Source organism: Sinocyclocheilus rhinocerous, unplaced genomic scaffold, assembly GCF_001515625.1.
Source record: "Sinocyclocheilus rhinocerous isolate Xijiao unplaced genomic scaffold, SAMN03320098_v1.1 scaffold304, whole genome shotgun sequence".
NCBI classification, from domain to species: domain Eukaryota; kingdom Metazoa; phylum Chordata; class Actinopteri; order Cypriniformes; family Cyprinidae; genus Sinocyclocheilus; species Sinocyclocheilus rhinocerous.
The window spans coordinates 1,295,664-1,309,736 of record NW_015659941.1 but is presented as its reverse complement, the minus strand read 5'-3'; the positions used below and the strand labels follow the sequence as shown (position 1 = coordinate 1,309,736).

At 35.9% G+C, this 14,073-nt stretch overlaps 1 protein-coding gene across 1 annotated transcript in view; it reads right to left on the bottom strand.

Moving 5' to 3' along the window:
* Positions 1–14,073, bottom strand: part of LOC107724626 (runt-related transcription factor 3-like) — a 67,284-nt gene that overhangs the window by 51,704 nt on the left and 1,507 nt on the right. The gene's annotated exons all lie outside the window — the stretch shown is intronic.

Genomic DNA, 14,073 nt, shown 5'->3' with positions numbered 1-14,073 from the left:
TGTTGCTGTTGTAAAGTTATACAGCTACAGTTGTGTTGCTGGAATTTAAAGCAGGTTTGATTTTTTTTTCTTATCAGTCTGTATTTACAGCAATTTCACTGTCCACTCGGTTCAAATGTGGATAAATGGCTACACATAGATGTGTGCAGACTGTGCACACACTGCCAGAGCTGTGTGAGATCACTACCATGCTGCTTTTGTGGGGGTGAATAGGGGTGTTAAATATAATTGTTAGGTTTTTAACATTCTAAAAGCTCTTTATTCCAAAGATACTACAAGCTAGTCAGTGTATTTAGTAGGCGTAATGTATCGAACGTTTCTTCAGAGGGATAAGGTATTGCAAGTACAACAATAATAATAAAAAGGAAATTTACTTAAGTACTTTTAAAAGCAAATACTTCTGTACTTTTACTTCACGTGGAGGCTTCAGTCTGTTGCATAAAAGCAGAGGCTGACAATGAGCGAAAACGGGCAGAAATATTTGCGTGCTATCACGGGGAGTTTGCGAGTAACGAGTTGAATACATGAATATGTATCATAGCCTAGCATTGAAATATCCTGAGTAGTTGAATTAATGTTCTTAAAGGTGACATATCATTTTAACATTCTAAAAGCTCTTTATTCCAAAGATACTACAAGCTAGTCAGTGTATTTAGTAGGCGTAATGTATCGAACGTTTCTTCAGAGGGATAAGGTATTGCAAGTACAACAATAATAATAAAAAGGAAATTTACTTAAGTACTTTTAAAAGCAAATACTTCTGTACTTTTACTTAAGTAAAAATCTGTCTTTACAACTTTCACTTGTAGTGGAGTAATATTTGACCAGCAGTATCTGTACTTTCACTCAAGTAATGAAGTTGTGTACTTTGTCCATCTCCATTACAGTTGTCATATTGACTGTCAATTGTTGATGGCCTCCGGGGCCGGCTCCAGGCATGGGCAGGGGTGGGCTGAGCCCACCCAAATGACTGTCTTGCCCACCCAATCAGAATTAGATAAAGATTGCGTTATTTATTTATTTATTTGAGCAGTGATTAAAACCAATCTGAAGCGGGCTGTATTTTGAGAAATTTAAAGTGCCCCTATTATGGGTAATGAAAGGTTCATATTTTGGTTTTGGGAGTCCCAAACAACAGGTTGACATGCATGCAAGGTCAAAAAACACTTTCATTGTCTTATAATATGCATTTATTTTTACCTTACTTGCTCAACGACTCCCAAACGATTCGCTCAACGATTCATTTTTACAAACCCCTCCTTTGCGTGACGCTAATCTGCGGTGATTGGTCCGATTGGTCTCATTTTCATTTAATCTGGCCTGTAATAAAGCAGCGTTTGTGAGCACAGTGCTGCTTTGTGTACAGCATTACCGGGGAAACAGCTATTTTACTGCTGCAAAAGCGGCACCTAGTGGCAAAGAATGAATTTGCTTTTTCATTCAGACCAAAGCGAAAAGACCAGCAAGTGGGTGGGCAATATGCTAATGTTTCATGTTGACGTCAACATGAAACTGTTTGGGATTCATTATAATAAAGACTCGTTTCAATGATTCAGAGTCGACTCTTTCTTTTGAGAGACAATAATTTATACACAGTGCACTTTCAGATTTAAAACTTTGCAGGATGTTTTCATTCACTTGTTACACTGTGTTACACACTGCATGAAAGGTAATTGTCAAAAATCCATATAGGGGCACTTTAAGATATAGCTGGAGACTGCCCCAACAATCATAAAATAACACCAGAAAATTGCAGCATTTTTCTTTTATTAGCTGAATGCAAGGCGCGCTGAATTCACGTGGAGGCTTCAGTCTGTTGCATAAAAGCAGAGGCTGACAATACTCAAAATAGGCATTTTCAAAATGATATAATAAATGATCTGTGGATTATTTTGAGCTGAAACTTCACAGACACATTCTGGGGACACCAGAGACTTATATTACATATTGTAAAAAGGGGCATAATATGTCTCCTTTAAAAAACACGCTCATTTAATAACGTGCATTCATTGCATGGACGGGGCAAGATAGACGTTTAAATGCATGTAGGCTATACAGTTCAGTTGAAAGCTTAGCCCGTTTAACTTGCTGTTAATGCTGAATGTAAGAATGAAAACTGAAAGTAGCCTAAACAACACTGAAATAAGAGCTTGTGCGATGAAAGTTGCGTTCGTTACTATAGCAACAGTCGGCTCGACTGTAATATCTAGTGATCCAGCAGACTTTTTTTTTGTCAAATTCCGCCGTTTTGAATTGAAACGTTTTCTGCCATTTTGAATTGTCATTTACGTGTTTTGTGTAAATCCTCTGTTTTACGTTTTTTCAACATAGGAACAACTAAAATTGAATGGGTGCATATTTTAAAATAAAAATATTTTTTGCAGTTCAGATTAATTATTTTACAAAAAAATCTTATTCTTGTTCTTTTACTGTTCTTTTTTTTTCTTTTAGTTGATTCCACCAAATCTATTTAAATCCTTTATTTATTTAGTTCTTTTACCATTACCATAGTGGTCTGGGGCCGGTTGCACCAGCTAGGTGTAAAAAAGCTGGGTGTAAGCCCTACGCTGGGCTTTGCAACGTCCATCTTTACGATAAATATTTACACCTGTTGCACCAATTGAAACTACGATCGGACGCAACTACGCCCGGTGCACTATGCCGAGATGGTGCAACGGGTATAAATTCTACGCACGACTTAAAGCGCCATTTACGTCCAGCCTAGTCTTACAACCGGGTGTACGTCCAGCTGGTGCAACCGGCCCCTGGTCTTTACATTTTCCTCAAAACAATGGTTCCCCCAATGTTCTAGACATGAGTATGGCCTTGTTAGTTGAAAATGATCATCAGTGTAGAAACAATGATCCAGAGAAAGAGAACAAAGAGGGCCTTTTTCCTATTCAATAAAGGAAAAAAAAGTGTATTTTGTTGTGAAAGTGCATGATATTCTAGGCTGCCCATGAAAGCTTTTTTTTCAGTGTACATATAATATAGTTAATATAGCAATATCTACAGTATAAATATCTAGATTTTTACCCCTTGCAATATCTCCCCCCACCTCGAAAAAAAAGCCCTCCCAGGATATCTGCCAGCCCACCCTTCTATAGCTGTCAAGAACCGGGCCTGATGGCCTCACTGAAAGTAGGGTGTAAACCTTTCAGTTCCTCTCACTTCACAATGTTTTGACTTTAAAACATAACATAAATAACAGTACAGTACGTCACACCACTCCTAAACAAGGTCACTCGCCACACAGTTCTTATCACTGTGTATTTTTACATGTAGATGACAGGCCAATGTGCTATTCTGGGATGGAACACTTATAATTCAGCACAAGTGCATGTCATATATTACTGTTTAAAAGATTATGATCAGTAAGATTTCATTAAATTGATCAAAAGTGACAGTAAAGATGTTTATAATGCTACAAAAGATTTCTGTTTTAAATTAAGGATTCCTATTCATCAAAGAATCCTAAAAAAACATTCAAATTCAAATTCAGTAGAAATGTTTCTTGAGCAGATAATGTATTCAAATAGAAAACAGTTCTTTTAAATTGTACATCATATTTCACAAAATTACTGTTTAAATGTATTTTTGATCAAATAAATGCAGCCTCGGTGATCATAATATAATTTTTCTTATATCTTACTGAAACCAAACTTTTGAATGATAGTGTATGTGTTTCTGCAAGTAAAATTCTGAACTACCTATATTACATTTATATTTATTTAGTTTTCATACACTTCTGCCTGAAACTTACAAATGAATGAAAATTACAAACATATGCAGTTAATCATAAGGAGAGACAATGAGCAGTACTGAAATAAAAAAGGTCACCAGTGGTGGAGAGAAAAGTTTCATAAGCATGAAACAAACTGTGCTGTGGGACTGCAATCTCTCCTAATGGTCCATTACTCACTGGAACATGTGAGCTATAGAGATGTTAGATGCATTTATTTTAACATGCTCAGAGAATCAAACAGAAACTATTTTATGAGCATTTCCATTGAGCTTTCCAGTGCTGCGGATATTCTGGAAGTGTTCATCCTGCCTTCATGACGTCTGTTCCACTGCAGCGAGGGTCTCTCAAAAATAGCTCGTCTAGACATTATAAATGACATTGACATCCCTCTACCTCCTCATATCATGACAGATCATTATGGAAGGACCACCGAACACCTCTTGTTCCTCAGACTCACTGTGTGTTGTGGTAATGTGTTTCGCATACACCCAGGAATCGGCTTCACTCACTGCTGTCACACACAATCACACGCCCAATCGCTGAAAACACACACTAACTCTGGGTGAACCCAGTACATGGCTGCCGCTGAATGGAGCACATGTACATGAAAAACACTTTTGATGCACACGCATTGACCTTTTCAAGGCCTAGTATTCTGGTTTACAAAAGAAGCACACTGGCTCTGTTCCAAAACCTAGTGTAGGCAGCATTTTAAGCCTCGAAACATACTAGTATGTTGAATGGAAAATCTTCTAACTACACATTATATTCCGAAATATGTCAGAGGTTAATTAATAAAACAACTTTAATATGCAATCAGTGTTAATTTCGTTAATGAAACGTATTTGCTGATGACCTTTTTTCCTTGACTAAGAGGCGAGGCAAAGATGAGACTACACCGACTTCATTAAACACTATAACTATGGCAATATCAACATGCAATATCATTGACAAAAAAGGTTTAGAATAAAACACAACAACTCTATATCCAAAATCTCTATATATTTTCTTTAAAGGGGTCATATGATGCTTTTTTAAAGATCATTATTTTGTGTATTTGGTGTAACAGAATATGTTGACATTCTTTAATGTTCAAAAAACACATTATTTTTCAAATACTGTACATTATTGTAGGTCCTCTATGCCTTGAACATTTTGGCGGCGTTATGCAAATCTTCCCAGATAGTGATGTAGATATGTGGGGGCGTGTTAGAATGAGCCGTTTTAGGGGGGCGTGGCAGAGTCTTAACTTTGATAAAGAATATCTCTTTGGTTTTGAGACTTTAGTCTTTGCAACTTCAGGGATCTTATCTATGCACAATCAGCTTGTAACACTCCAAAGAGAAAGGAAAACTTGAAATCGCATCATATGACCCCTTTAAAAAAAGAGGAGAAAAAGTATAGACCTCCACGAATTTTCATACTTGGGGTTGCCAGATTTCAAGAGTTCAAATCCCTCTATCAGAGATTCACTTTCTGCCCAGTGTTTTACTTTACTTTACTTTATCTTTGCAACCTGGCAACCATTCGCACACGTTCTCTCTACACTGTGGAAAAAGTGCTGATGGGCTGAAAACATTGACAAATGTTTAAATTGGAGTTCAGCGATCTACATTGAGATATTCTGCTCAGATTAATGTGTAATAGAGTCAGTCTGTGTTCCTTCAGACGATCGTTTGCTGCGACTAAATCTGCCAGACCTTCTCAGTGAGGAACTGCAATAAATCCAAACATGGATGTGGTTGCTGAATAAGTGCACTTATGCAACCTTTGTGCCACAAGTCTGTTCTGTTGTAGTTTTAATAGAAAAACATGAATATAAATTGGAATTAATAAAAATGAATTCAAGGATTTCACTGTTTGCGCTTTTGAGATAAGCTCCTGAGTTTTACCAGTTTCCATAGAGTTGACATGTAAATTTATATTGATATAATTTAATAAATCAGGAAACTAAATGAGGTAAAATAATCCATGTGTATCAGTTGATATTCTTCTTGTGCTTATAGGTGAAAGTGCAATAATTCTGATGAAATTTCTCAAATGACATCAATCATGACGAGTAATCGTTATTATAATTTTAAGCTTTTTACGTTTTCATTGGCTAAAACTACTCTAAAATTTCCAGACTTTTAGCAACTAAAACTTGACTAAACAAATAACAGGATAGGTTAACTAAATATGATAATAACTAAAAAGGAACTTGACACAGGACTATAGATGAAAATCAACACGTTAGGTTTAATGGCATTAACCGAAAAGCACACGTTAAAGGATAGTTCACCCAAAAATAAACATTTTGTATACATTTAGACTCTCAGACACTAGAATTAAACTTTGACCCTATAAAGCCCACTATATCATATGTGACCCTGGACCACAAAACCAGTCTTAAGTCGCTTGAGTATATTTGTAGCAATAGCCAAAAAAACATTGTATGGGTCAAAATTATCGATTTTTTTTAATGCAAAAAATAATTCAATATTGTCCCATCCTAACAAACCATACATCAATGGAAAGCTTATTTATTCAGCTTTCATATGATGTATAAATCTCAATTTCGAGAAATTGACCTTTATGACTGGTTTTGTGGTCCATGGTCACATATTTGATACACAAACTTCTAAAGCCTCCATTATTAACATGATCAAAACTTTGGCTTTTAGTATAATTCTAAAAATGTCCACCTTCAGGTCGTGGTTCACATGTCTTTTTGCTCTGAAATCTTTAGTAAACAAGAATACATTTGATATTGTTATAAATATAATAATACAATATATAATGATCCATTAAACAAAAACAAATAGATTGTTGGACTCTTATTTCATATGTCAGGCTTTACAGGATTAAAAACTCTGTTTGCAACCTAAACAACGGTCCCTCAAGAAAGATAGAGTGACTACACGAGAAAATTTCTCACTCATCACAGCCATTATATCACTGATTGCTACATTCAGGACCAGTGACAAGAAATCCCTGCAAAACACTCCCCTTATACTCGGGACATTTCCCTAATCAACTCCAGTCCCACAAAAGAGCCTACGCTTTATAAATAGGAATTGTTCTGAGCTAAATTAGACACAGAAGCCAGACCCTCCGCTGAGACCCTCATGCAGTTTTCATTACGCTCTTCCCTGTCCAATATCCAGACCCTCAATATCTGGTTACAGATTTCAGTTCTTGCCTTGGATGCTGATATTTTCGGGGGCCGAGGGTAATGGGCAGGAGCCGAAAGTCTTTGAATGCGCTCCAGCGCAGTGAAGTATCAATTTATAGGAGCACGAACCATGTGTTTATGAAATTAATAAACTCTGTGCAGTCATCTGAAGTTTTGCACGACCTGCATGCTACATTGGTAAATCTGCGGGCGTAGCACTCAGTGTCCTTAAGTTCTGCCACGAATGCTTCAGAGCAGAATATGATAGATGTTTTCTGTAACTCAAGCCGATGGAGTTTAGATTTGCGCTTGATGTTATGTGAGGTCATGTCGGTAGAATTCAACCGGAAGACTCAGGCAGGATTCCACCGTGGTTCCACTATGCATGTCTACATATGTGCATGCATGCAGATGTATGCTTGTGTACGCATGTTTGCACGCTGTACAAAATGAGGCCTCGTGGAAACCTGAAGGCAACCGCTTGCATGGGTTTTTCTGAGTTGAATTCAGTTTCTTTAGGTTAACTCAACCAAAAATGGAAATTTTTTAATAATTTTCTCATCCGCATGTTGTTCCAAACCTAAATGACTTTTGATATATTTTGAAGACCTTTGAGGTCCAAACATGACATTCTTTGTACTTTCTTTTCCACAGATAAAAAAGAAAGTCATGCAGGTTGGGAATGACATGCGAGTTAGTAAATGATGACAGAATTTTTATCTTTGGGTGCACTATCCTTTTTATTTATTTTAACTAAAAGCATCGACCAAAATGTTAAATTGGCATGACTTTAAATTGTATGTATACATGTGTATATATATATATATATACTGTATATGAGTAACGAGTTCAAAATGAATAAGATGGTATCAAATAAAAAAATCTTTAAATTGCTTTAGATAACAATTCTAAAAAGGATTCAGGGTTGTCTTTGTTAAAAATTCTTCAAGAGAGAAATATCTTGCCCTAAGAGAACTTAAGCATGTTGTGTAGAGTTAACTATGGACAAAATCATATGAACATTCATCATATGAACACTCGTGAGACAAAAATCAGTCATGAAGTCCCTTTAGACACCACATAGACCACAACACTTGGTACATGAAATGCAACAAGGTTAAAAATCAATTGATCAAAAACAATTTTTTTAAACTGAGAGCAACAAGCTCATCCTGACATCACAAGACAGCAAGTTGCTAAATGTGACAACAAAATCAACAACAACAGTGTAAACAACTGGTTAAACATATCCAACCATATTAATTATTGATGCCCCAGAGCATGCTTGTAAGAGACTGAATAGGACTGAACCAAAGATATTTCATTTGTCACGTCATTTCTCAAATACTGCATGAGTCCAGTTGTGCTTGTTGGTTTGAACAATAGAAACAAAGAAAAAAAACAGAGTAGATAGAAATAAACTACATTGAGATGCATTACTGGTATTCCTGAAAATGACAAGTTGCTAGAACAAATATGCAAATGGAAATAATCAGGTAAAAGAACATTATTTATTTGATCTGTGAATAATTTTTACATTGCATGTTTAAGATTTAGGCCAATTTAATGCGAGCAGACCCATATTCTTATGTGTGTGAATGTGGTTGCGTGTTCGTGTATGTTTCCATTTATGCAAGTAAATGGCTTGTATAGATACGTTTATATATATATTTATATATTGAGTGTGTGTGTGCTTTAGACTGCTGTTTCAGTGCAACAGGTGTGACCTCATTGTGGTTGCTGGTGAGCAGCAGAAGCAAACAGAGTCTGCATCAGATTAACACGCAACATACACACACACATACATATGCGCACACACCCACCCACCCTCTCGCCTTGTTCGTTCAATTTTTTTCTCACACTCACTCTTTCTCTTGTATGTGAACCGTTTTACAAGACCCTTTCTGTATCGTACATAATTGCACATATCCACTGCAAAGATTTTTTAAAAATAATTAGTTCTTGTGTTTTCCAGTGAAATATCTAAACATACTTAAAAATTAATATTTAATAACATGTACTTAATGTGCTTAATGAATGTACTTAAATGAAGTTTAATATTCTTTCCCCACAGGCAAATGTTCTCGTTTTATACATAAACCTCAGTAAATTGTATTTGATTTATGCTTAAATTGCCCCTATTATGGATTTTTGAAAATGACCTTACATGCAGTGTGTAACACAGCTCTAAGTGAATGAAAACATTCTGCAAAGTTTTAAATCTGAAAGTGCACCGTGTATAAAGTTATTGTCTCTCAAAAGAAAGAGTCGACTCTGAATCATTGAAACGAGTCAATTTTAAAACGAATCCCAAGGTCTTTTCGCGTTGGTCTGAATGAAACTGCAAATCCTCACAAACGCTGCTTTATCAGGCATTACAGGCATGATGAAATGAAAATGAGACCAATGAGACCAATCACCACAGATTAGCGTCACACAAAGGAGGGGTTTGGAAAAATGAATCGTTGAGCGAATCGTTTGGGAGTCGTTGAGCAAGTAAGGTAAAAATAAATGCATATTATAAGACAATAGCCCTATTTGCATGGGATTAGTATTACCTGGTGACCTCTAGTCATTTTTAATAATTGCGGAGGTTGTCTGTGATCTTAATCCCGTACGAATCGTCCATGTCTGTAATTTGTAAAGTAAAAATTCCCCCGCAAATGACCTACCATATTTCGCCGAACACCGAGGTCCTGTGATAATATTAGTCCCGTGCGAATCGGCATCTCTGTAATTTGGCCTGAATTTGGCGGGGTCGTATATAATTTTTTCAAGGTTTTTATTTCCTGTGCACCTTTTTATCCATCTTTCGCGAAGAATGGAGGCTGCGTTAGAGTGTTTTGATAGTAGGCCTATTTTAGGTACTGGGTCATATCGCTATACAGGGGCGGTTCTAGGATTTCATCCACAGGCGGGCTGAGCCCTCAGACAGACCATTAGATACAAACAAATTACCTAAATTGTTTTAAAGTGCTCCTATTATGGGTTATGAAAGGTTCATATTTTGTTTTTTGCAGTCCCCAACAACAGGTTGACATGCATGCAAGGTCAAAAAACACTTTCATTGTCTTATAATATGAGCTTATTTTTACCTTACTTGCTCAACGACTCCCAAACGATTTGTTTAACGATTTATTTTTCCAAACCCCTCCTTTGCGTGACGCTAATCTGCGGTGATTTGTCCGATTGGTTTCATTTTCATTTCATCATGTCTGTAATGCCTGATAAAGCAGCGTTGTGAGCGCAATGCTGCTTTGTGTACAGAGTTACCGGGGAAACCGCTATTTTTATCGCTCCAAAAGCGCCACCTAGTGGCAAAGAACGAATTTGCATTTTCATTCAGACCAAGGAGAAAGACCAACAAATGGGCGGGCAATATGCTAATGTTTCATGTTGACGTCAACATGAAACGACTTGGGATTGAGTTCTTTGTCATGACTCGTTTCAATGATTCAGAGTCGACTCTTTCTTTTGAGAGACAATAACTTTATAGACGGTGCACTTTCAGATTTAAAACTTTGCAGGATGTTTTCATTCACTTAGAGCTGTGTTACACACTGCATGAACGGCAATTTTCAAAAATCCATAATAGGGGCACTTTAAGTAAATATACACAAATATCCATTAAAGCTACAGTTACTTAGTTAAGAGCAGCGAGTGATTCTCTCTTTTTCTTTTATTGTTTGGTTAACATTATTAACATAGCCTAAGAAATGCATGGGTCCGTTAATGCACATCCGATATTTTCTTAACTATTTATGTTCACTTAAGACGAAACCAACTGTTTACGTCGATACTCGTCAAGACAGCCATTCAGAGATAATTTTGCGCCAATTTGCTGAAGACGTGACAAAGAACTCAATTTGGTATTTGTTTGCTGTCTGAGAGACGACTTCCTTGTGTGTGCGCACAGAGACGATCTATGACAGCGTCCTCGAACACTTTGAATAGGAACGTGATGTAATTTTAGTCTAGAATCGAAGTACTACATGTCTGCCATCTAGTGGTAGGGAATACAAATGAGATATTACACCATATTAGGAACTACAGTCTATTTTATTAAGTATGACGTCTTGTCGCAATTTTGCGACTTTGGCGCTTAGAGGGTTAAACTGACAAGCCTTAAAACACATGAGAATGATAAACTTAGAGGAAGCAGCACTGGCCCAATCATTCAGATAGTTTTAGGGGGCTGAGACGACAGATAGGGTCTAGGGCCTAAAAAGGGTCTAGAACTGCCCCTGTCGCTATACACCTATACACAATTTGCAGAAAGAGAAAGCAGAAAACCATCAGAAGAGCGAAAACAAAAAGAATGATTAGATGGATGACATGTATAGCAGCATGCGGTAAGGAACATTCATATCCTGGAGATAAGTCAGTAAATTCGAGTAAAATCACAGGCTTCGCTTATCCCGTGCGAATGCGCCACATGAAATTCAGATGTGGTGGGGTAATTTCTAAATCACACGACGTCCCCAGATAATAGTAATCCCATGCGAATATGGCTAATTAAAGTGTTTTTTGACCTTACATGCATGTCAACCTGTTGTTGGGGACTCCCAAAACCAAAATATGAACCTTTCATTACCCATAATAGGGGCACTTTAAATCAAGAACAAACTTTCCAATGGAGTAAGAAAAATAAGGTTAATTATTTGGATAATTGTCTAAATATTTTATGGCATTTTGCTTCTCAAGTAAATATATCCTGTTTTAAGGATGGTTAAATATTAGTGGATAACAGCACAATACAAAAATACTGATTATTAAAATTATAATTTTATTTAATTAATTATTTATTTATTTTGTTGTGTGCTGGATACGTGTCATGACTGTCTTGATCCAATTAAATTGCCTTTAAATTTGTGTTTGGAATTTGGAAGAACTTTCCTGAATTTAATATATTTCAGAATAAATGTTTTTATTTAGACCATAGAATATATATCTATTCTTCTTGACAAGTATAATAGAGTAAATATTCTGTATAAATATACATATATATCACACATAGTTTAAATTTATTCAGATTGCTATATTTGTTAGACATTATCATTATTAGATATACTGTTAATCCTTATGAAAACATTTTGAGCAAATGTATTTTGAGTATGATTTCACACACAAAAGTGTGAATGGGTCCAAAAGCTTTTTTTTTTTTTTTTTTTACACAATATAAAAGATATCTGAACATCTCAGATTGGAGAACTTAATGGCTTTCTACTTTTAAATGATTCACTTTTGGTTTCATGGCCGAACAAATTGAAAAAAGGATATTGCATATTCACAAATGATTTCCAATGGTAATTAGAGCCGCGTTCTGGTATCTGAGAAGTTCTGACTCTAAACAGTAGAAACTGAATTCATAGTTCATTGATTCAAGAAAGAAAGAAAGGAACAAAGAAAGACTATAACTGACAAAATCAAAATTGAGCCTATTTACTTTCTTAATACATGTTATCATAATTGTGATTGATTCATCAGTGCACATATTTGCCAATTAAAAAATTTTGCTAATTAAAAAAAATCATCATATTCCGTCCTCAAAATGCAATTAAGCTCTGAAACGACATTATTTTGCATCTATTATCACAAATTTCTATTACTTCTCAACCTCTTCTCTCCAATCACCTGAGTCTAATCTGATATGTAGCACTTGCTTTTATGAATCAGCTCAGGTTAAAAACACTCCAGTCCCACCCTATATTTTTTTCAATTTTATTTGGAAATAAATTAAATTACATAAGTAAAATGAGTTGCGGAAGGTATTTCATGTTGACTTTAAACTGGTTAAAATTATCCTGCAAACTCTCTTGCCCCAGACTCTCTTATTTTGGCAACACTGTTACTAAAGCAAACACACATTTTGACACTTCTGTTTTCTTTTTCTTCCTTATTTTTGAATGTGAGCACTTTAAGACAATCTAAAACCCTCAGCTCATCCCACAGGGACGTAACCACCACAGACATTGGGATACTTTTCCCCCAAATTATTCTGATTAGTAATCAATCAAGATCTTTCACTGACTGATGGTCCCTCCAGTACTGAACATGCATGAAAGTGGAATGGCATGCTGGGAGTTTACAGTAACATAGCAAACCTAAACCCCCGCTAGCATTTAGCTACCGCTTACTACATAAAGCGGATGACATGAGCGTTCACCCTGTCCAATTCTGGGCTACTTTATTTAACTCACACAGATCCATCCCAGACTCTACGGTAATGTTAAACAGCTCAGAGTTCTGCTGATGCATGTAAACACAGACTCAACCGTACCATGTGAGGATCAATTCAGCAGCAATTACTCAAACTTCTAGACTTTCATGTGAGCGGATGAGTGGGATATGAATGGATCTGAAGTCATCTATGTGAAATGAACTGCAAAGAAGTAGAAAAACATCACAGGCAGGCTGTATATATTTTGTCTCTGCCGGGCAGGGTGGCGTCACTTAACAAGACCGAAAGCATCACTTGTAATCTTGGCGAGGGGTGATTTGCTCTTCTTTACTTTGATCTTACACAACTTGTTTTCTGAAATGGATATTTTTGATTGGATGAGCTGCTTTTGAAAGCAGTTGCATTAATGCACCAAGTTGCTATGTTGTAAGCAGCCTACACAAATAAATATTACTTGCTAGAAGAATAATTAAGATTAATGTACAGCATTCTCAGGTAATGCATTAACTGATGAAATGCATACAGTATCTTGAATGCAATGTAACTTGCTTTGGATAAAAACGCCTGCCAAATGCATAAACATAAATATTAATAAACTTCACCTTTTATTGCACATTGGCATCTTATACTATATTGCAATTGCAGCCATTTTATAAAAGCAATAAGCTACTCAAAACATGTGAATATATATATATATATATATATATATATATATTTATATACACACATACATATATACACATACATATATAGTACAAATTTGTGTACATTTTATTCATTTAGTATGAAAAATGAATTCATATTCAATATCAAATGTGGTTTTCAACCAACGTTTATATTAATATTACATATTTCTAAGAAAAATGTTGAAAAATGTATGACAGGTCTTCAGTTTTTCCATTAGAAGTTGATTTGATTGTGAAAACTGAGAATTGCATATGAGAATGACAGGTAATTGGAGGAATTTGTGACGTCAGCCACATAGGAAAGTCG